The sequence below is a fragment of the Rhinolophus hipposideros genome, assembly GCF_964194185.1.
Source record: "Rhinolophus hipposideros genome assembly, chromosome: 6".
NCBI classification, from domain to species: domain Eukaryota; kingdom Metazoa; phylum Chordata; class Mammalia; order Chiroptera; family Rhinolophidae; genus Rhinolophus; species Rhinolophus hipposideros.
Window position 1 is genome coordinate 10,306,455 of NC_138052.1, and position 25,069 is coordinate 10,331,523.

Below are 25,069 nucleotides of genomic sequence, written 5' to 3' on the forward strand. Positions count from 1 at the left end.
TTAAGCTTTCTCCTGTGTTTTTGTCTAAGAAATTTTTAGTTTAGACTTATATTAGGTATTTGATTTATTTTGAATATATATACATATACATATACATATATATTCAAAATGAATCAAATACCTAATATATATATATTAGGAGTCAAATACCTAATATATATTGGGTAAGAGTCTTCATTCTTTTACATGTGGATATCAAGTTTTCCCAGCATCATTTATTAAAAAGACTGTCATTTCCCATTTTGATTGGTCTTGGCACCCTTGTCAAAAATCATTTGACTGTGTATATGAGGAGTTATTTCTGGACTCTATTCCATTCTTTATGGTAGTACCACGCTGTTTGCATTCCTGTAGTTTTGTAGCAAGATTTGAAATCTGAAAGTGTGAGCTCTTCAACTTTTTTCTTCTTCTTCAATATTGTTTTTGCTATGTGGAGTCCCTTTAAATTCCTTGTAAACTTTAGGATGAAGTTTTCTATTTCTGCAAAAAACAAAAATCATTGGGATTTTGATAGGGATTGCGTTGAATATAAACATCACTTTGGGTAGTATTGTCATCTTAAAAATTGTAAGTCTTCCAATCTATAATGTGGGATGTCTTCATTTATCTACTTTAATTTCTTTTAGCAATTTTTTGTAGTTTTCAGTGTATAAGTCTTTCACCTTCTTTGTCACATTAATTCCCAAGTATTCTTTTTTTAAAAAATTATTTAAAAACTTTTTTATTGGGGAATATTGGGGAACAGGGTGTTTTTCCAGGGCCCATCAGATCCAGGTCAAGTTGTTGTTCTTTCAATCTAGTTGTGGAAGGCTCAGCTCAGCTCCAAGTCCAGTCTCTGTTTTCAGATGCCAGTTGCAGGGGGCGCAGCCCACCACCCCATGCAGGAATTGAACTGGCAACCCTGTTGTTCAGAGCTCGTGCTCTAACCAACTGAGCCATCCAGCCACCTCCCGAGTATTCGTTTTGATGCTACCATAAATAGAATTGTTTACTTAATGTTCTTTTCAGATTGTTCATTGTTAGTGTATAGGAAGGCAACTGAGTTTTGTAGGTTGACTTTGTAGGCTGTTACTTTGTTGAATTTGTTTATTAGCTCTATCAGTGTGTGTGTGTGTGTGTGTGTGTGTGTGTTGTGATCTTTAGGGTTTTCTACATATAAGATTATGGTATCTATGAACAGAGATCATTTTATGTCTTTCTTTCCAAATTGAATGTTTTCTTTTTCTTTTCTCACCTAATTGATCTGGTTAGAACTTCTAATACTTTGTTGAATGGAAGTGGTGAAGACCGGCATCCTTGTCTTGTTCCTGATCTTAGAGGAAAAGCTTTCAGTCTTTTACCATTAAGTATGATGTCAGCTATGGGTTTTTCCTATAAGGCCTTTATTACATTGAAATAGTTTCCTAGTTTATTGAGTGTTTTTATCGTAAAAGCATGTTGAATTTTTTCAAATGCTTTTCTGCATCAATTAAGGTGATAATGTGTTTTCCTTTATTTGGTTAATGTAGTATATTGCATTGATTAATGTTTATATTTTGAACCATCTTTGCATTGTAGAAATAAATGTTCCTTGGTCATGGGATATAATCCTTTTAATATGTTGCTGAATTCAGTTTCCTAGCATTTTCTTGAGGATTTTTGCATTAACATTTATAAGGGATATTGGTCTGGAGATTTCTTGTAGTGTCTTTGGACATGGGCTTTTATATTCAAGAAAAATATCCCTTAAAAATGAAAATAAGATAAACAAAAGCCAATATACTTCATCAACAAAATACTTTCACTACATGATATTTTAAAGTAATTTTATAGATTAAAGGGAAATAATGTCAAGTGAAAACTAAGATTTGTAGGAGGTAATTAAAGCATTAGAAATGGTAAACAACTAAGTAAATATAAAAGCCTATCTTTTATTTTTAAAGATTTCTTTAAGCAACTTCATAGTAAAAATAATAACTGCATTGTGGGATTTTTACTATACATAATAATAAATACATGACAACAAAAGTATAAGGGATAGGGTATAAATGGAAACATACATCTGTAAGAGTAATACATTTTACCTGAAATGGTATTCAGCAGACTAGGTTAAAGATGTACATTGTAATCCCTAGAGAAATCACTAAAAGCAATGTAAAGAGGTATAGTCAAAAAGCCAATAGAGGAAATAAAATGAAATACTAAAAATATTTGATTACAGCGAGTACAAAAGAAGAAAGGAATAGCAGAGAAACAAAAAATGATAACACAAAGAAAACAAATAGTGGGTGGGGGCCTCATGGCTCAGTTGGTTAGAGCACGAGCTCTGAAAAACAGGGTTGCCAGTTTGATTCCCACATGGGCCAGTGAGCTGCGCCCTCCACAACTAGATTGAAGACAATGAGCTTCCCCTGAGCTTCTGGAGGGGCGGCTGGATGGCTCAGTTGGTTAAAGTGCGAGCTCTCAACACTGGGAATTGAGGTTGCCGGTTCAATTCCCCCATGGGATGGAGTGCTGCAACCCCTGAAACTAAAGATTGAAAACGGCAACTGGACTTGGAACTGAGCTGTGCCCTCAACAACTAGATTGAAGGACAATGACTTGGAGCCGATGGGCCCTGGAGAAACACACTATTTCCCAATAAAATTTATATAAATAAATAAATAAATAAATAAATAAATAAATAAATAAAAGCGTTAATATGACAAATTTGAAAAAAAGAAAAAAGAAAACAAATAGGAAGATAGTAGACTTAAAGTGAACTATATAAGTAATTACATTAAATATAGTTTTACCTCCAATAGAAATGCAGAGATTTTTTTTAAGACCAGATAAAAGAAAATATCTACATTTTCTTGTTCAGATATCTACATTTGAAATATAAAGACACAAATATACTGAAAGCAAAAGGATGTTAAAAAAATACAAAGGGAATTGGTAAGTATAAGAAAGCTGCTGCATGGCTATTTTAATATTAGACAAAGGAAATTAAAAGATAATGATTGTTAGCGAGTGATGAAGAGAGACTTTCCTAATGATTAAAACAAAAAGGCTAATCCAGTGGTCAGTTTCTGCACTTAATAACAGAGCTTTAATACATATGAAGCAAAAAATTGATTGAAATAAAAGAAGAAATATTCAAACCAACAATCATATTAGGAGATTTTAATACCCTCCCCTCAGTAATTGATAGAACATATAGACAAATGACTCAGGAAGGACATAGGAGATTTGGACAACACTAGCTACCAACTTGATCTAATTAACATTTATAAGCACTCCCCCCAACAACTGCAGAATATACATTCTTTTAATGTGCACAGAGAACATTGACCTAGGCTTCATACTGGCACGAAATGAGTATCAATAAATTTTAGAACATTGAAATATTACATATGTTTTCTCATGCTGAAAAGGAATTACATTTGAAATCACTGAAGATAAAATACCTAGAAATATTTGGAAATTAAACAGTGTATTTCTAAATAATCCACGGGGGAAAGGCAAAATCACAAGAGAAATTAGAAAATATTTCAAATGGAATAATAACAAAGAAAATAGCATTTCAAAATGTGTGGGATACAGCCAAAGAGGTGTTTAGAGGGAAATTTATATCTTATATTTAAATTTAAATACTTACATTAGAAAAAAAATTTCAGTCAAGAATAAATTTTCTACCTTAAAAATAAAAAAAGACATCAAAGAAAGTAAATAAATATCAAAGGAGAAAACAATGAAATACAAAACAAACAATAGAGAATATTAATAAAGCCCAAACTTAGTTTTTTGAAAAGATTAATAAAATTGATAAACCCTCAGAGAGGCTGATCAAGAAAGAGGAGAAAATACAAGTTACCAATATCAGGAATGAATGCAAAAGGAGATATCACTACAGATCTTACAGACATTAAAAGGATAATGAGATTATTATTAGCAACTTTATGCTAATAAATATAACAACTTAGATGAAAAAAGGCAAATTGCTTTAAAAAGACAACTGAAAAAATTGGCGCAAGATGGATCAGCATACCTGAATAGCCCTAAATTTATCAAATAAGTGAAGTTTGTTTTAAAAAACCTTCCCAAGAAAAAACTTCAGGCCCAATTCAATCAAACACTTAAGAAATAGTACCAATCTTACACAAACTCTTTCAGAAGATAGAGGAATAGGCTTCACTTCCCAATTCATTTTATGAGGCCAGAATTACTCTGTATTACCAAAACCAGAAAAAAGATAGTAAAAGAAAACTGTAGATCAGTATCACTCATTAACATACATACAAAAATCCTTAACAAAATTTTAGCATGTTGAATCTGATAATATATAAAAAATAGTATAGCGTGACCAAGTGGAGCTGGGTCTCAAGAATACACAAATTGTTTAACATTAAAGAGTCCATCAATGTAATAATTTATTGTATTAACGGAATAAACAAATTGGGCGGCCAGTTAACTCAGTTGCTTAGAGCGTGGTGCTCTTAACAGCAAGGTTGCCGGTTCGATCCCCACATGGGCCACTGTGAAATGCGTCCCCCACAACTAGATTGAAACAACTACTTGACTTGGAGCTGATGGGTCCTGGAAAAACACACTTACATAAAAAATAAAATAATAATAATAATAAAGTTTAAATAAAAAACCAAAACTTAATTTAAAAAAAGAAGAAAAAAATGATTGTTTCAGTAAATGCAAAAAGAAATTGACAACATTCAGCACCCGTTCAGATTAAAACCTCTGAACAAACTAAGAATAGAAGGAAATTTCCACGTCTGATAAAGAATTTCCCCAAAATCCTACAGCTAACATCATCCTTACAGGTGAAACTGAATACATTACCCTCAAAGCTGGGAACAAAAAAATGACTGCTGACTCTCACCACACAAATACAATATTTTACTGGAGGTCATAGCCAGTGCAAGAAAATGAATTAAAAGGTATAATGAAAAGGAAGAAGGAAATCTGTCTTTATAAGCAAAACCCATGATTGTCTCTGTAGAAAATACTGAGGAATTTACGCCCCACCCAAAATAAAAAAAAAAACGCCTACTGCAACTAATGAGCAATTCTAACATGATTTGCAAGACACAAGGGCAATATACAAAAGTCTCCTTTATCCCCCATGTCTAGGAACAAATGATTTGAAGCTGAACTTTAAAGACATGGTATCTACCATAGCATAAAACAAAACAAAACAAAAAAAAAACCCATGAAATTCTAAGGGATAAACTTAACAAAATATATACAAATTTGTGCACTAAAAATTAGAAAATACTTTGAGAAATTAAAGATCTGAAATAAATAAAAAGAAATTCTGGGTGCATGGATCAGAAGACTTAATCTTGTTAGGATTTTTAGTTCTCTTCAAATTCATATGCAGATTCACAACTATCCAATCAAGCTTCCAGCAAGTTTTCTTATAAAAATTGACTGCTTCAAAAGTTTATAAGGAAATGCAAAGAACAATCTTGAAAGTAAAACTGAGGAACAAAGTTGAAAGACTTATACTAAAATTTATAATTAGTATAAGTCTTTCAACTTTGTATTTATATAAATAAATATAATATTTATTTATATTTATAAATTATAAGTTTTATAATTATAGTTTTTATAAGACTTATAAAAACTATATTACCAAGACAATGTAATATTGACATTAGCATATAGTAAAAAAAGGAAAATCAATGGAACAAAAAAGAGAATCCAGAATTGGACCCACCTATATAAAATCAATTGATTTCAATAAAGACGCCTAAGTAATTCAATGGGTGGAAAGGATAGTCTTTTGGACAAGTAATGCTGGGGGAAAATCCATTATAAAATACAGAAAAAATAAACCTTGACCCCCTTTTGTCCCCCCACCAACTTTTTCACACCATGTACAAAAAGTAAGTTGAGGTGGACCATAGAGGGAAACATCAAAGCTAACATTAAAAACTTTCCAGGAAAAAAAGAAACACAAAACTTTGACACCTGGGGGTAGGCAGAGATTTCTTAGAGAAACACTGACCATAAGAGAAAAAGATTGATAAAATAGATTTCATTACAATTAATAAAATCTGCTGATCAAAACACATTTAAAAAATGTAGAGCAATCTATAGACTGGAAGAACAATAATTACAAGACATATGACAAATGTCTTGGCTCCAGAATATATAAATAACTCCTACACATCCAGAATAAAAACACAAGCATTTCAATAAAAATACAAAAATACTCAGATAGACACTTAACAAAAGTGTAAGATGCACAGGGTTCAAATTCAGGTCTTTTTTGTTTGTTTGTTTTTACCCCAAAGCCAAAGCATTTAAACACTTCATTCTATTTTGAGGGCTAGGCTGAGCTTTGAACGAAGTCTGCTGCCCAACATTCCATCCATCCATTCACCTACCCATCCGTCCATATCCAGTCAACATTCTAGTACCACAAGTGAGGTCCATTTCCTGTCTCAAGTAGCTCACAGTCTGAAGCAGCAGCAGAGGAATCAACAAGTAGAACTCCATGCAATGCCTAGTACGACAAAGGAAGGCCCAGGGGCCACTGAGGGCACAGAGGAGGGGCCCCAATCTAGTCAGTCATTTCAGGGAGGCTTTCAGAGGAGGCATGGAGGGCATTTCCCTTGTGATTGTCTCCTTCCACCACCATGTTCCTTGGGTCCCTATCACTTCAGGGCCAGGCACAGAGATCTCCCCAGAACAGGGAACTCTTATACAATTCCTGGTAGGTAAGATGGACCAGACAGGACAAATCTTTCCTGCTACCCTTCTCCTTCTCCCTCTGGGTCCCACTCCTTCAGGCTGGATCAGCCAATGTGCATCCACAGGAGGACATTGCCCTTCCCTTCCACTGAGCTATGAGGGGAAGAACCGAGAAAATGATCCCAGATAGATTGAATGCTCAGGAATCATCCATCAGTCTCTCCATGTCTCCTGCCTGCTCTGTCCTCAGCTAGGCTGTGTGGGAGAGATAGCGACAAAGCCCAGGACAGGGGCCCACCCTCCAAGATCCTCTGCTCTAGCATAGGAGCTAAGTCATATGCTCCTGAAGCCATGTGGGAGGAGCAGTGCTTGATGAAAAGCAATGAAAGCAAATAGGGAGGAGGGAGAGATAGAGGAAGGCAGGTGCAGTTTGGAGGGCCTCCTGGAGGAGGGGGGCTTGAAAATAAGAGTGGGAGAAAATTTGGATGGGAGGAGGGTCACGGTGGGCATTCTGGGTAGTAATAACTATGTCACAAATTATTACAAATAGTTACTAATAACAAATTAGTAACATTTGTGGAGCACTTATGGTTTATTTCCCCCCAATCGTATGCACTTTATACAGATGACCGTATTTTCATTTTAGGAGAGCTAGTGGAATCAACACGAGCAAATTCATTTTGCTCTCTATAGCCCCAGCATGCAAGCCTTCAGCAGCACATAGAATCCAGCCTGAGATACTCTGGGCTAGAGCTCAGGAGCCAAGTCTCATGAGTTCCTTAGCACTGATCTTGTTCATTGATGTAAATTGGTGAGCACAATGACCAGCATACGTTTATTTGAACTTCCAAAGGCAAGGGTGCTGGGTAGGCAAGCTGGTGGAGAATGACTGCGCCTGTAGCAGTAGCCTGTGGAGGCCATGCATGTCTGGGCCTAGAACTCTCCATCTGTCAGACGACCTGCTTCCAAGCACTGTCTTCTGGGGCCCAGCAGTGCATTTGCAAAATACCTGGAAGGCCTGATCTACCTCCCATCACCTTCATGGGGAAGCAGAGCTCACTCCGATTGACCAGGGGACAGGGATCAGAATAGCATGCTGATGTGTTCTGATGCTAAACGCATGGTGTGGGCCTTGTGTTTCTCAGGCTGTGTGCTGGGGGCCTTGAGCTTCTGCAGAGGAAACTTGGGGCCATCATGTGGGGTGTGGGGGGACAGCAGAACAGGAGGGCCTCTGGACCCCTTTCCTCTTTAACTGATCTGTTTCACATATGATGGGCTTCAGGTAAGATTTCATTCAAACCTATTCTGTTGATCAGGAAAATATTCCTTGTGGAGTCAATGGGAAGTGCTGGTGTGCGTCTATGAAATTGGCTATAGGACTCCGGCAGATGCTGAAGGAATTGGAAAACTGAGAGCATGGCACTGTGGGCGAGGTGTCATTACAGAAGCTACCCAGAGGAGGGGGGCTTGAGCTAAATGAGTCCTCAACTGCCCCCATGCCCAGCTCAAGGAGTCTCATTTCCCATCAATAATGCTGCACACTTAACTGCCTCATAAAAATCTTAACATCATCGTCACGTGTTGGGGCCCCAATTGTGGTGGTCCAGGGCGGGGGAGCTGAGGCTTTGGGGAAAGCCTGGAAATGGTTCACAGAGCCCAGGGGTCTTGCTTTTTTCTCATGAAGGGAACCATGATCACGGGGCCTGGGCCAACGGCTAGACTTGATCAAGACAGAAATCTCCCTGCTTTGGGCGGTGAGGGTCTCTTAGTCAGAGACACCCTGCCCCAGGGAGCTCTGGTTCCTGCTACCTGATCTACCTCAGGGGGGTTGTCGGGGGGCTGTCAGAAGCACCTGCTGCCTCACTCCCTGTCACTTGTCAACTTGGGAACAATCAGTCTGCTACTTAACACGTAACAGGCAAAGCCCTTCAGCAGCCAATTTGTCTTTGTTAGCGCTCGTGGGAGATGGGTGTGAGGTCTTGTTGTGCCGGCCTCCCCGCTGATGCTGCACCTGGGACCCGCGTGCAATCACTCAGGCCCTCCACAATCACCCGCAAGGCAAGGCACTAGGCAGAGTCTCACCTGGCAGTATCAGTGAGCTCTGCAGAGCACAGTGGGGCACGGCCAGCATGCCAGGGAAACTCTGGGCAGAGGCCTCCAGGCAGAAACCCACCCTGCTGTCTGTCTCCCCTTGTGCAGACCACGTAATAAACACTGGCTGTGCTAAGGGCTGGGGACACATGGGCAATAGACCACCGCCCTAAGCTAGGCTCACAGCCTAGCAGACGAGACAGATACACCACAGATAATCTCTAGCAATGCTGTAAGTACCAGGTGGAGGTGAGTACTCAGCCTTGTTACAGAGGAGGTCTTGCCTTCCTCTGCTGGGAGAGGTCAGAAAAGGCCTCCAGATTCAGACGTGTGGGGGTACCTGCCGTCAAAGGGCAAGTGTGGGACGCTGAGGTTACAGAAGGTACACTAGCTCAGGAAGCAGCCTGTGCAAAGGCCAAAGGATGAGAATAGCAGACTGAGCTGGGGAGATTGTAGATGGGTTGGTCTGCCTGGAATATTATTGAACTATCATGTGTCTGTTATTTAGCCGTTATCCATCCATTGTTACCTGCTTCCCTTGTTCTCTCTTCATGGATCTACCTACACTTTGCCATCCATCCAATGATGTGTCATTTATCATCCATCCATTCATCCATCCATCCATCTCCAGAAGTTTTTTTTTTTTTTTTTTTTTTTAATTAATTTTATTGGGGTGACAATTGTTAGTAAATTTACATAGATTTCAGGTGTACAATTCTGTATTACATCGTCTATAAATCCCATTGTGTGTTCACCACCCAGAGTCAGTTCTCCTTCCATCACCATATATTTGATCCCCTTTACCCTCATCACCCACCCCCCACCCCCTTACCCTTCGGTAACCACTAAATTATTGTCTGTGTCTATGAGTTTTTGTTTCTCATTTGTTTGTCTTGTTCTTTTTGGTTTATATACCACATATCAGTGAAATCATAGGGTTCTCTGCTTTTTCTGTCTGACTTGTTTCACTTAGCATTATTCTCTCGAGATCCATCCATGTTGTCACAAATGTTCCTATATCATCTTTCCTTAACGCCGAATAGTATTCCATTGTGTATATGTACCACAACTTCTTTATCCATTCATCTATCGAAGGACATTTTGGTTGTTTCCATGTCTTGGCCACCGTAAACAAAGCTGCAATGAACATTGGCGTACACGTGTCTCTATAGAGAAATGCTTTTATATTTTTGGGGTAGATACCCAGGAGAGCGATTGCTGGGTCATATGGTAATTCTATTCGTAATTTCTTGAGGAACCTCCACACTGCCTTCCATAGCGGCTGCACCAGTCTGCATTCCCACCAACAGTGTATGAGAGTTCCTTTTTCTCCACAGCCTCTCCAACACTTGTTACTATTTGTTTTGTTGATGAAAGCCATTCTGACTGGGGTGAGGTGATATCTCATTGTGGTTTTCATTTGCATTTCTCTGATGATTAGCGATGTTGAGCATTTTTTCATATGTCTATTTGCCATTTGTATATCCTCTTTGGAGAAATGTCTCTTCAGGTCCTCTGTCCATTTTTCAATTGGGTTGTTTGTTTTTTTGTTGTTGAGTTTCATGAGTTCCTTGTATATTTTGGATATCAGCCCCTTATCAGAGGAACTGTTTGCGAAAATCTTCTCCCATTCAGTTGGTTGCCTCATTATTTTGTCAATAGTTTCTTTTGCTGTGCAGAAGCTTTTCAGTTTCACATAATCCCATTTGTTTATTTTAGTTTTTACTTCCATTGCCTTTGGAGTCAAATTCATAAAAAGCTCTTTGAACCCAAGGTCCATAAGTTTAGTACCTATGTTTTCTTCAATGCAGTTTATTGTGTCAGGTCTTATGCTTAAGTCTTTGATCCATTTTGAATTAATTTTGGTACATGGTGACAGATAGCAGTCCAGTTTCATTCTTTTGCACGTAGCTATCCAATTCTGCCAGCACCATTTATTGAAGAGGCTGTCTTTCGTCCATTGTATGTTTTTAGCTTCTTTGTCAAAAATTATCTGTCCATATTTATGTGGTTTTATTTCTGGGTTCTCAATTCTATTCCATTGGTCTATGTGTCTGTTTTTCCGCCAATACCAAGCTGTTTTGATTATTGTAGCCCTGTAGTACAAGCTAAAGTCAGGGAGTGTGATACCTCCAGTATTGTTCTTTTTTTTTAATATTGCTTTGGCTATTCGGGGTCTTTTGTGGTTCCAAACAAATCTGATGATTTTTTGTTCTATTTCTTTAAAAAATGCCATTGGGATTTTAATGGGGATTGCATTAAATCTGTATATGGCTTTGGGTAATATGGCCATTTTAACTATGTTGATTCTTCCAATCCATGAGCACGGAATGTCTTTCCATTTCTTTGTGTCATCTTCAATTTCTTTCAAAAATGTCTTATAGTTTTCAGCATATAAATCCTTCACATCCTTGGTTAAGTTTATTCCTAGGTATTTTATTCTTTTTGCTGCAATTGCAAAAGGAATTGTTTTTTCTATCTCTTTTTCTGAGATTTCATTGTTGGTATATAGGAAAGCAATGGACTTTTGTACGTTGATTTTGTAGCCAGCAACTTTACTATATTCATTGATTGTTTCTAATAGCTTTTTGGTGGAGTCTTTAGGGTTTTCTATGTATAGCATCATGTCATCTGCAAAGAGTGACAATTTAACTTCTTCATTCCCAATTTGGATGCCTTTTATTTCTTTCTCCTGCCTGATAGCTCTGGCGAGGACTTCCAACACTATGTTGAAAAGCAGAGGTGATAGGGGACAACCTTGTCGTGTTCCTGAACGTAGAGCAAAGGGCTTCAGCTTTTCACCATTAATTATGAGGTTAGCTGAGGGCTTGTCGTATATGGCCTTTATTATGTTGAGGTATTTTCCTTCTATACCAATTTTAGTAAGTGTTTTAATCATAAATGGATGTTGTATCTTATCAAATGCTTTTTCTGCATCAATTGATAGAATCATATGATTTTTGTCCTTTATTTTGTTTATATGATGTATCACATTGATGGATTTGCGAATGTTGAACCATCCTTGTGCCCCGGGGATGAACCCCACTTGGTCGTGATGAATAATCTTTTTAATGCATTGTTGTATTCGATTTGCTAGAATTTTGTTTAGGATTTTAGCATCTGTATTCATCAGAGATATAGGTCTGTAGTTTTCTTTTTTTGTGTTGTCCTTACCAGGTTTTGGTATCAGGGTAATGTTGGCCTCATAAAATGAGTTAGGGAGTACTGACTCTTCTTCAATTTTTTGGAAGAGTTTGAGCAGGATTGGTATTAGATCCTCTTTGAAGGTTTGGTAGAATTCACTGGTGAAGCCATCTGGTCCAGGACTTTTGATTTTGGGAAGGTTTTTGATGACTGATTCAATTTCCTTACTGGTGATCGGCCTGTTAAGATTTTCCAGTTCTTCATGATTCAGCCTTGGAAGGCTATATGTTTCTAAGAACTTGTCCATTTCTTCTAAGTTATTAAATTTGGTGGCATATAGTCCTTCATAGTATTCTTGGATAATCCTTTGTATTTCTGTGGTGTCCGTGATAACTTCCCCTTTTTCATTTCTGATTTTGTTAATTAGTGTCTTCTCTCTTTTTATCTTAGTGAGTCTAGCCAAGGGTTTGTCGATTTTGTTAATCTTTTCAAAGAACCAGCTTTTTGTCACATTAATTTTTTCTATTGTCTTTTTGTTCTCTATTTCATTCAGTTCTGCTCTGATTTTTGTTATTTCCTTTCTTCTGCTGACCTTGGGTTTCGCTTGTTCTTCTTTTTCTAATTTTTTAAGGTGTAACATGAGGTTATTTATTTGGGATTTTTCTTGTTTCTTGAGATAGGCCTCTAATGATATAAATTTCCCTCTTAAAACTGCTTTCGCGGCATCCCAAAAATTTTGGTAGGATGTATTTTCATTGTCATTTGTTTCTATGTATCTTTTGAGCTCTCCTCTAATTTCTTCTTTGACCCAGTCGTTCTTTAAAAGTATGTTGTTTAATCTCCATGTATTTGTGTTTTTTCCTGCTTTCTTTTTGCAGTTGATATCCAATTTCAAAGCTTTGTGATCAGAGAATATGCTTGGTATGATTTCAATCTTCTTAAATTTGCTGAGGCTGATTTTGTGTCCCAATATATGGTCTATCCTTGAGAATGTTCCATGTACACTAGAAAAGAATGTATAGTCTGATGTTTTAGGATGAAGTGCTCTATATATGTCAATTATGTCCAATTCATCTAATGTGTCATTTAGGGCTGCGATTTCGTTATTTATCTTCTGTTTGGATGATCTATCCATAGCTGTCAATGATGTATTTAAGTCCCTAGTATAATTGTGTTTTGGTCAATTTCTCCCTTTAGTTCTGTTAGTAGTTGCTTGGTATATTTCGGTGCTCCCTGATTGGGGGCATAAATATTGATGACTGTTATGTCTTCTTGTTGTATAGTCCCCTTTACCATTATGAAATGTCCATCTTTGTCTCTTGTTATCTTTTTCACCCTGAAGTCTGTTTCATCGGAAATCATTATGGCTACACCTGATTTTTTCTGGGTACCATTTGCTTGAAGTGTCAATTTCCACCCTTTCACTTTGAGTCTATGCTTGTCCTTATAGCTGAGATGTGTCTCTTGTAGGCAGCATATGGTTGGGTTTAGTTTTTTGATCCAATCTGCTACTCTGTGTCTCTTTATTGGTGAGTTCAGTCCATTTACATTTAGGGTGATTATTGATATGTGAGGATTTCCTGTCATTCTGTCTTTAGTTTTCTGGTAAGGCTGTGTCTCCATTGTTTCTTTGCCTTTTTGTTGTTGTCTGTTATTTCTGTGTGGTAGTATTCTATGATGTTTCCCTCTGTTTCTTCTTTTATTACAGTATATATTTCAGATTTGGATGTTTTTTGAGTGGTTACCCTTGAGTTTATGTAAAAGAAAGTTTGATATTTAGAGTATTCCAGTTTCTTCAGTACGCTTACTTTCTCTATTCCCATATTCCAGTTCAGGCCTTTACGCTCCCCCTTTTTATGTTTCGGTTGCCACAAGTTGTCCCTGTTGATGGTGGTCTAATAGCCTCCTTTAGTATTTCTTGTAGTGCAGGTCGTGTATTAGAAAATTCCCTCAGCTTCTGGATGTCTGGAAAGGTCTTTATTCCTCCTTCATATCTAAAGGAGATCTTTGCTGGATATATTATTCTTGGCTCATGATTTCTCTCTTTCAATAGTTTGAATATTTGGTTCCATTCCCTCCTAGCTTGTAGAGTTTCTGCTGAAAAATCTGATGATAATCTAATGGGCTTTCCTTTGTAAGTTACCGTCTTCTTTTCCCTGGCTGCCTTGAGGATTCTTTCTTTATCATTGATTTTAGACAGCTTCAATACAATGTGCCTTGGTGAAGGCCTGTTGGGATTGAGGTAATTAGGTGTTCTATTTGCTTCTTGGATTCGAGGATCCAGTTCTGTCCACAAGTTTGGGAAGTTCTCATCGACGATTTGTTTGAATATATTCTCTGTTCCCTTCCCTCTTTCTTCTCCTTCTGGTATACCCATTATTCTTATATTGCTCTTTCTGATGGAGTCAGAAAGTTCTTGTAGAGTTCTTTCATTTCTTTTAAGTCTCAAGTCTCTTTCTTCTTCCCTCTGTGTAAATTCCAGGTTCCTATCTTCGATGTCACTGATTCTTTCCTCCATCTGGTCAACTCTACTACCTAAGCTGGATATTTTATTGTTAATTTCTTCTATTGAGTTCTTAATCTCCAGAAATTCTATTTGGTTCTTTTTCAAGATTTCAATCTCTTTTGTAAAATGCTCATGGTGTTCTTTGATTGTGTTTCTGAGTTCATTAAACTGTCTTTCTGTGTTTTCTTGCATCTAGTTCAGTTTTTTCAGAATTGCGATCTTGAATTCTCTGTCATTTAAATCACAAAGGTCCATATCTCTAAGTTCCTTTTCTGGAGACTTTTCACTTTCTTTCTGAGCTATCTTGTTGCCTTGGTTATTCATGGCAATCACTGATTTACTATTTCTCTTCCTAGACATCTACAGGAGTGTCTTCTGCAACAGGTTGATAGGTATGCGAAGAGCTTTTGGAGTTCCAAAGCTCTTTCTGCACCAGATTCAGAGCCCGTTTGTTTCAGCAGTTCTGTTTACTCCTGCAGGGATCCGCCCAGATAGGTGGGGCCAGGGGCGGGGTGAGTTGTGAGAGGTGGCCCAGAGCAATGGTGGCGACCACCACCACAGCCAGTCCTGCTTCCACAGCTCCCTCCCCTTTGCCGGAACTAGTTGAGCTGCGAATCTGTGTCTGCGGTCCACAGTTCTCAGAGCAGCAAATATTCTGTCCTTTGATCCGACACTGCTACTTTATCGCTTCTAGCACCGGCCAGGTGGGGGCGGGGCGAGCTCTGGGAGGGTAGGGAGGGGGCGGCTAGTCTCTGTGCCTAAGGCTTCCGTTCTCCGCTCGGCAGTGAGGGCTTAAACCACCGATTTCAGCCCTCTTCCCTCAGTCTTTGCTCCGAGGTCTGCCGTGAGTGAGCGTTGGGTTCAGCGGTTTTGTATGCTGCCCCCTCAGCCCTGTGGGCCGTAAGCGGAGCCCTAGCAGTCCGAGTCCTTCCCTCTCCCGCAGCTGCGGGAGATCCGGGAGCAGAGGGCTCCGAGCACTGAGCTAGGTCTGCGTCCTGCGCCGCGCTGCTCCGTCTCCGCACTTCTCCTCTCCCTCCTCCCCCGCTCGCGCGATTCACCCACCTGGAGGTGAATTCCGTAGTGGGCCTCTTCGTCTTGCCTGTCTGCTGTGCAAGGAGTCCTTTGTGGAGGTATTGTTGTCCAATTCGTTGTAAATTCCAGGGGAGCGTTACAGAGGCTCACCTCACGCCGCCATTTTTTTTTGATCCCTCCAGAAGTTTTCATGTCATGTTCCAAAGCAGATCTGTCTCCAGAGGACCCTGTCAGCTCACACAGTGCCTGGCACTTCACTGTTAGGGATGGATTCCTGCCTTAAGTACTAACGTTTCTCAGCATTTTTAATAAGCGCACAGCCAGGGAGAGGCAACAGAAATGACAAACATTACAGGCTGTGTGATTTTTATTAAATCACAGATCTCTTTCACAGTCAGGTCCTAGGACATGGGGGTAAGCATGGAAAGGGGTGGGAGAGGTACCGGCACCAACTTCAGAGAGCCAGGCCCACCACTGAGGGCTGTTGATGGGACCGTGCTGTTGATAGGACCGTGTCCCTAGAATGAACCATCCCCTGCATGTAAGCTCCACGGAGGCAGGAATGGACCTGTCTGTCCATCTATTGCAGTGAAGGTACATATCACAGGCTCAGTGAATACTTTTGAATGAATGAATCTATGGGAAACCTTAGACAAGCTACTGTGTACTCTCATGCCAGGCCTGCCACCATCCTGGTGCTGCCCTTAGAAACCATGCAGGTCCTGGACCTCACTGATATTTGATGTGGGTTCGTAGAGGTCTGGTCTAGAATAAGAATTTAGCCACTTACCAGCTGTGCTATTCGGGCAGGATACGTAACCCCTCTGGGGCTCAGTTTCTTCAACTGTAAAATGGGACCAATAGTATGTATTTGTGGGATCAAATGTTATCAAGGCACTTTGGGAACTACAAAGTATTGTACTAGTGATTGTTAGCATACTTTATATGTGAATACAAGGTGAGACCAATAGGAGGGGCTTTTGCTTCTCCCACAGAGGAGGAAACAATTCAGAAAGCATCAGACACTTCTAGGCTTGGCATCTAGTTCCTTCAGAGGTGTCCTCTTAGAATACTAGATAATTCTCTGTTCTTTATTTAATGAGCAGTTCTTCCATATAAATAAAATATTTCCTGCACAGTGCTTGGAATCCCCCCATCAAAGATTAAAATTTTAGACAAAACCCTTAAGAAAGCTTTTTCAGTCTGATGCAAGTATCCTTGGAGGGCTGTATTTTGGGTTTTATCTGCTGATACCTGTATGTGTGTCTGTGTATAAAAGATGGGGAGAAGGTGAGAGGGAAACATAGTCACCATCAGCTAAAAGAACACCGTCCTATGAGGATGGGTCCATTCCACTACGAAAATGCGTCATCTTGGTGAGCAAAACAGATTACGTAGTCTAAACACCTTCACACAGCGGATTCTTCACAGCCCTTTCCCCCCATCCCACTTTGGGATGTAAAGAATTCCCAGAAGGAAGCTAAAGAAGGCAGAGGTCTCATAAGAGTGATTCCAGGCCCCGGACACTTGGATTGAATCAGACAGGATGTGGGTGTGGCCACTGCTCCTTGCAGCTGGGAGGAGGTACCTGCACTAACTCCCTGGAGAAGCAGCTAGAAATGGCATGAACAGAGTTGGCTGTCACTCCTGGTGCATGCTGAGCCCATGCAAATTGCAGGATCTCTAGTGAGGGCCAGCTCTGTGTGCCACAGGTCTTCTTAGACCCTGGAACCCCAGGAACAAATCAAAAGTGTCCCTTCTCCAGTTTCTAGCAGCAGCTGTCTTTCCCGCTTTGTTCCCCTTTCATGCCATGTCTCCTCCTGTCTCAGTGATATGGGGGGATGACATTGTCGGTACCTTCATTGATGGGGCCACACTCACCCCAACGTGATAGCCATTGCCTCAATAAAACCCAGTGACACCAACTTTCTTAAATGGGACAAACCGTGTCCTCTTTTTGTTCCTTATTCAATTAGTCTAGTGTTCTGAAATCCAATCTGAAATCCAATCTGCTTACTAGAATCATGGTGAAAGGACAAAGGAATTTTAAAGCCGGGAGCACCCCACTCCCCAACAGAGATTCTGATTTAATGGCTCTAGAGGGGCCAGAAAGCTTCAGAAAGCTTCCCAGATGATGCTCATGGGCAGCCTCGTCTGAAATACAGTGAGCCCAATACCTGATTGGACTGTCTTATATCCCAGCCTCTTCTGTAACACACACACACACACACACACACACACACACACACACACACCCTGCTGCTTTCGAACAAATCTTCCAACACACAAGCTGTTTGGCTAGAATTTCTGTTCTTCTCTTATTTTCTTCCCTCTTTCTTGTTCCTAAGTCTGGAAAGTGCTTGATTTCTACATCCATCATTTCCTTTGACCCTCCCAAGTGAGCTGGACTATAGCCAAGTTTTAGTGGTGGAGTGGACCCATCCTCATAAGAACTTGCTCTTTTAGGATCATCTTGTAGAGTGAGCTCTTGTAGAGGAGATCTTCTAGGATCTCCTCTTGCCCTTGGCCTTGGTCCTTAGGGGGTAAAGCAGGCTAAACCCAGGAAGCCCATGCCCCTCCCGCTTTACCCCCAACCCCACCATTGACAGTTCAAATTGGGCCACTCACACCATTGTCAAACTTCAAGGTATCTTTGTACCAAGCTCATCAAAAAGCAAACACTCAGGCACTTGAATAAGATAAGCAATTTGCGGCTTTGTAAAAAGTCAATGCAATTCAATTTAGACCTCTTAAGGAGTGCTGCTGCCTCTCACATTTATTGTTTCCTTGTATAACCTGCTCCAGCGAAGGGACTGCATATTCGTCTTCTGTCTGTGAAGTGGGATGTAGTCCCTGGAATGAGTGACCTTCAAGAGCCACACAGAACTTACAAATGAAGCTGTTGCCGAGAAACCTCAGTTTTGCCTCAGCTCACAGCTTTCTGCCTTTATATAGATTTGATTTTCTAAATGGCAGATTATAAAACTAGCTATTTTTTCCTCCTAAACACAAATGCTTTAATTTTTTTCCTTGTTAACCAAGAGTGATGTTTTTGAAACACAATCCCCACTCTAATCTTTACCACTCCTGAAAGGTTTCTCTTTTTTTTTAACCCACGAAGCCATCTTTAGTGTCAGGGGTGGGGCCCCTGGAATGTGCCTTTGTCCTCTTAGCTGCCTTGGGCCGGAGGTGGATATTTTTTTCTGGTTTTTGTTTTTTTCTCTTTGTCATAGAACAAATTGCTCTTGGCTTCTCTTTATTTGTTCCTTTGTTGTTTTATTTAGAAAATAGGGCTGGTTTAGTTTCACCTTGTCCAACAAATCCAAGGCAACTGAGAATAATAATAATCATAATTATGATTATTATTATTATTAACGATTGAGTATCTCTTCTATGCCAGGCGCTATACCTGGTGTTCAACATATGCATTTTTATTTAATGCTTGCAACAACCTTATGAGGTAGACATTACCATTTCCCCGAAAATAAGACCTAGCCAGACAATCAGCTCTAATGTGTCTTTTGGAGCAAAAATTAATGTAAGACCTGGTCTTATATTATTTAATAACATCATATAATATAAGACCAGGTCTTTATATAGTATATAGTATATAGTATATAAGACTGGGTCTTATAGTAAAATAAGACTGGGTCTCATATTAATTTTTGCTCCAAAAGACACATTAGAGTTGATTGTCTGGCTAAGTCTTATTTTCGGGAAAACATGGTATCAGCCTCATTTTATTGATGAGGCTCGGAGAGATTGTATAAGTTTCCAAAGGTCACACAGCTAGTAAATGACAGAGCAGAGGTCAGACCTACACTTGGCTGAGGCTGAAACAAGACTTCCTGAATTCTAGGCCCCCAGTGCTTCCCAGATATTATTTCCTGCCCCAGGTCCTCATGCCTCAATTTTGAGAGCTTCTCAGGCAGCCCTTCCTCACACAGAGTCTCTTCATGGCCCATAGTCATGGGCACTCAAAGCCACCCTGCCTTGAAGGATTTAAGAAAGCAAAGGTGACAGTTTTGAAGCTATTTCTTTGATTTCTGTCTTAATTGTAGGCATGTACATGATTCTTAGTATTATAACTTAATCAACATGCCTTCACCCACTTTAGAAGCTTCCTTTCCTCTATTTGGTCACCTTTGTGGAAAATACCATCAATTGCCCTCCCTCCTTCTCTGACATCCCTGGCTCACTCTTGGCCTTCGGAAAACCATGGGACTTGCAGTCGAACCCAATACATAGGTGCAGCACCTGTGGACAGGATAATGTGGCTACACATTTCTTGCTCTCCACTTTTGGCCCAAGCATCCTGGAATTGGGTCCAAAGTGAACAGGGATGGGCACTTCTTCCTGCCGGAGTAAAAAAGTTCTCCCATCCCCACCCCGTCTTCCCAAAACACCAGGAAATTCAAAGGCTGAGGTACCAGGCATTACAAGGAGTCCAATACGTTAGAATAGAACATCAGTGAGACACAAAACAGAAAATGCTGGATTGTAGGTATTTGTCTGACCCCTCTTCTATTAATAGTTATCTTTCGTTTGGACCAAACCCAGATCCAGGCACCTCTGATGGAGGCACAAAATTGTGCTGCCCTCCTTTTCTACACCCTCATTCCTGGGTCCTCATCGCCATCAAGAGGCTGGCATCTCCTTCCATCTTCTTAATACTTCATAGCCTTTCCACCCACTCTACCCAAATACTGTGTATCAGGCAGCATCAGCCATTGTTTGTTTTCCATGCACTTATTTACATGTTTATTTTCTATTTAGGAAAGATGATGTTTATTTTTCATGAAGGATAGTGATCTAAAGATCCATTTTTAAAAGGTTTTTAAGCAAGGAAAGCAGTTGATTAAAAAATATGAAGTTCCCGTTACACAGGTGTTAGGAGGAAATAGAAAAAGTAGTGCAGATGGTATAGGAATTACTGAAGGCGAAGGGTATTGACCTGTGTGACTCTGAGGGGTGACTTCGAGGATGGCAGAAACAACTCAATCCAAATGCTGCACTGTCGCAGAACTAAGGGTGGTGGCAGTAGAGGCTGTTGAGCATGTTTGAGTTTAATGTACAGTGAGTTATAGGGGGGAATCTTGATCACAAATTCTCTCTGGGAGCCTAGCTGGCTTGCACATGGCTCTAGCCCAGGCCTGAGCACAGATGGGAAACTTTAATGGGTGAAGCGCCTCTGAACTCTGGAACCGGGATGGCTCTTGGCCGAGTGGACAGCCCCTCCTTGTGACAGCTCTCAGCCTCGGTACCTCACTTGGTGGTTACAATGACTGGGGCCCTGAATAGGAGACGTACGGCCTGAGCCATCTCTGTTATCTCTCAGAGCCATGGCTAAACCGACATGGGGCCTGTGATGACTGTCACACAGGGGACAGACCTGTGCAGAGAAGGAAGGGAAGGCCAGGCTCTCCTCCTGCACCTGACAGTGGAAGGAGTCACATGTTCAGCTGGTGCACCGAAAGGAGAAGTTTCAGGAAGGAAAGTAAACAAATGTCAGAAGAGCACTGATGCAGAGCCAGGATACAAGCAGAGGGACACACAGAGGCTGTGCTTTCCACATGTGGGTCCGTAACAACTTGTCAGGTTTTCACTTAACACAAGACTAGTCAGATTAGGAAAATCAGTTTGACTGATGTCGATGAAATAAGAGTTGTTTGACTGGATTGACTTTAAGTTTAGCTGAACCAAGAGACAGAGTCCGAGAGGGCAGTTGTTTCCTGCACAGGCCACGCAGGGAAGGAAGAGGCAGTAGCAGCAAGTGGATGAGAGGAGATGCCGAGCAGAAGAGCGGGAAGAGGCAAGAGGGAGTCTTGAGGGGGAGATGAGAGAATCTCAGTCTGTGGGCATGGGGAGGGGTCTTGTCCCACTCCCACGATAAGTCACAGTGAATTGTCTTCCTAATCTATCACTCTCTCTTCCCAGATAACAGAATTCTAGTGTCATCCTGGACAGCAATTTGCTGAGGCAATGGAGCAGGATTGGCCTGAGCCAGTCATGACAATTCTGCTTGCCACTCTCCCTCATGCTCCTTCAGCGAGATGGGGACATGTGACTTAGTCACGGCCCACGAAACATAAAGTGCATCTCCTGAAAGACTCTGAAGAAGCTTCACTTTCCTGGTGAAACATCCATATGAGACTGGTGCTGTCTTTCAGCCTTCTGCCAGTTTCCTGCCCTGAGCGCCGGTGTGGTTCCTAGACCTACCTGCACCATCAGGTACGGCCCTGAGGTGATAAGCCTGCCATCAGTAACTGCCGAGCAGAACAACACAGAGATACTGGCTCCTTTGATGACGTCATTGGGCTGCTGCCCCATACCCAAAGCAGCCTACCGCTGGATTTCTCACTATGTGGGACAATTAGTATCTTTATTGCTTGAGCCATTGCTTGTCAAGTATTTTGTTACTTGTAGCTGAAAGTATTCCTAACAGATATACACTTGATTTTACAGAGGCCATTACAGCATCTGAAGTCACCTAGTTGATTTTAAGTCTCCCTCAACAGAATTCAGACTGTCTTTTTTTTTCACTTTATAAAATATTTCTTTTTATTTGAGTTACAGTTGACATTCAATATTATTTTATATTAGTTTCAGATGTACAGCATAGTGGTTAGACATTTATATAATTTATGCAGTGATCCCCCAATTAGTCTGGTACCCACCTGGCAGTATACATAGTTATTACCGTATTATTGACTATATTCCTTACGCTGTACCTTACATCTCCATGACTACTTTGTAGCAAACAATTTGTACTTCTTAATCCCTCCCCCTTTTTCACTCTGCCCCTTCCCCATTTATCATCCTAATAAATCTAGCACCCATCTGACACCATACATAGTTATTATTGACTGTATTCCTTATGCTACACCCTACATTCCCATGACTACTTTGTAACAACCAATTTGTACTTAATCCCTTCCCCTTTTACACCCACTCCCAGCCCCCCTCCTATCTGGCAGCCATCAAAATGTTCTCTGTACCTATGAGTTTGTTTCTGTTTTGTTCTTTAGATTCCACACATAAGTGAAATCACATTGCATACTTTTTCTTGACCTCTCTGGCCCTCACTGCCACCAGACTACTTTAGGCCCATTCCACCAGCTGCCATCTCAATGTCAGTTCTTTCCCCCAATTGATTCTGTCCTTGGTGTCTCACATGTCTCTCTCAAATGGAATTTTCTTCCCATCAGCTTCCCATCTTCACCTGATCATGGACAACAATGGAGACAGATTTAAATTCAGGGTCTTTGGTTGGCATTTCTGTGACCCTGATTGGATTAATCCAGGTGATCTCCTGCCTGCATTTACCCCTATCGTGACCATCCTTCCACCATGTTTGCGCACCTCTATCCTTCTACTTTGATTTTTCCCTGACTCTTCCATGTCTACTGCTGTCCAGTCTACCAGGCTCACCTCCTCCAGGAGGCCCACTCTGATGACCTGTGGTACTAGCTCTGATTATGCATGAATTCTTTTCATTCTAGTGCTCTATTTATACTGTCTTCTAATGTCGTATTAGCACTTCCTTGGGAGGTAGGACCTGTCTTGTGCATCTTGGGACTACTGCACAATTTCTAAGTCAGGGCATGTTGTGGATACTCAAAAATACTTAGAAATTATACAACTTTATAGCTTGTTTAAAAACATGTTAAATACAACTAACTTGTGAAATTTTGAAAAGGCTAAAGAAACCCCACCTATCAACACCCATGGAAATCAATATTGGCATTTTGACCTATTTTTTCTTAGTATTTTATCTTTTTAAAATTGAAATACTTGTGCTCGCTTCGGCAGCACATATACTAAAATTGAAATACTATTGATACACTGATTTATTGATAAATCTGTATTGTGGGAAGAAGTAAAACTCTGAGCGCATGATCTTATGCATAGAAAAATCCTAAAGAATCCACAAAAGGACTATGAGAACTTATAAACAAGTTCAGCAAGGTTGCAAGACATGAGTTTGCTGAACAAAAATCAACTATAATTCTATATTCCAGCAATAAACAATCTGAAAATAAAGTTAAGGAATAATTCTATTTATAACAGCACCAAGAAGAATAAAATATTTAGGAATAAATTTAACAAAATAAGTTCAAGACTGTACTCTGAAAAACTACAAACTATTTTTGAAAGAAATTAAAGGACACAAGTAAATGGAAAGATATCCCATGTTGAAGGATCAGAAGACTTATTATTATTGTTAAGATGGCCATACTCTTCAAACTGATATATAGATTGAATGTAATCCCTACCAGAATCCCAGCTGGCTTCTTTTGCAAAAATTAACATATTAGTTCTAAAATTTATATGAGAATACAAGAAATTCAAACTAGCCAAAACTACCTTGGAAAAGTACAGATTTGAAGGACTCAACTTCCTGATTTCAATACAAAACTACATAATCAAGAGAATGCAGTATTGGCATAAAGATAGATGTATAGATCAGTGGAATAAAACTGAGAGACCAAAATAAACCCTCACGCTTATGGTCAATTGATTTTCAACAAGGGTGCCAAAAAATTCAGTGGGAAAAGAATAGTCTTTTCAACAAATGGTGCTGGAACAACTGGATAGTCACATGCAAAAGAATGAAGTTGGGTCCCTTTCTTATAGCATACACAAAAGTTAACTCAATATGGATCATACGCGTAAATCTAAATGTAAGAGCTAAAATTATAAAACTCTTTGAAGAAAACATAGGAGTAAATTTTCATGGCCCTGAGTTAGGGAAAGCCTTCTTAGATACAACACCAAAAGCACAAGCAAGAAAAAAAAAAAAAAAGATAAATTTGCCTTAGTCAAAATGACAGAATTTAGTGCTGCAAATGATATCACCAAAAAAAAAAAAAAAAAAAAAAGAAAAGAAAAGAAAATACAACCCACAGAATGGAAGAAAATATTTGCAAATCATGTATCTGATAAGTGACTTATATTCAGACTATATAAAGAATTCTTATAACTCAATAAAATAAAGATAAACCAATTTAAAATGGGCAAAGGATCTGAATAGAGATTTCTCCCAAGAAAATATACAAATGGTTAATAAGCACATGAAAATATGTTTAACATCATTAACCATCAGGAAAATGCAAATGAAAGCCACAGTGAGATACCACTTCACATGCACTGGGATGGTTATAACCCAAAACACAAATAATAAGTATTGACAAAGATGTAGAGAAATTGGAATCCTTATATACTGCTGGTGGGGATATAAAATGGTACAACTGAGTTAGAAAACAGTTCGTTATTTCTTCAAACAATAAAGGATAGAGTTACCATATGATATAACAATTCTACTTCTCCATATATACCCAAGAGAGATGAAAACTTATACCCACACAAAAACTTGTACACAAATGTTAATAACAACATTATTCATAACAGCCAAAAAGTGGAAATAACTCAAATGTCCATTAATAGATTAATGGATAAAATGTGGCACAGCCACACAAGGGAATATTATTCAGCAATAAAAATCACTGATACGTGCTGTAACATGGATGAACCTTGAAAAATATTAGGTTGGTGCAAAAGTAATTGCGGTTTTTGCAATTATTTTTAACCTTTAAACCACAATTACTTTTGCACCAACCT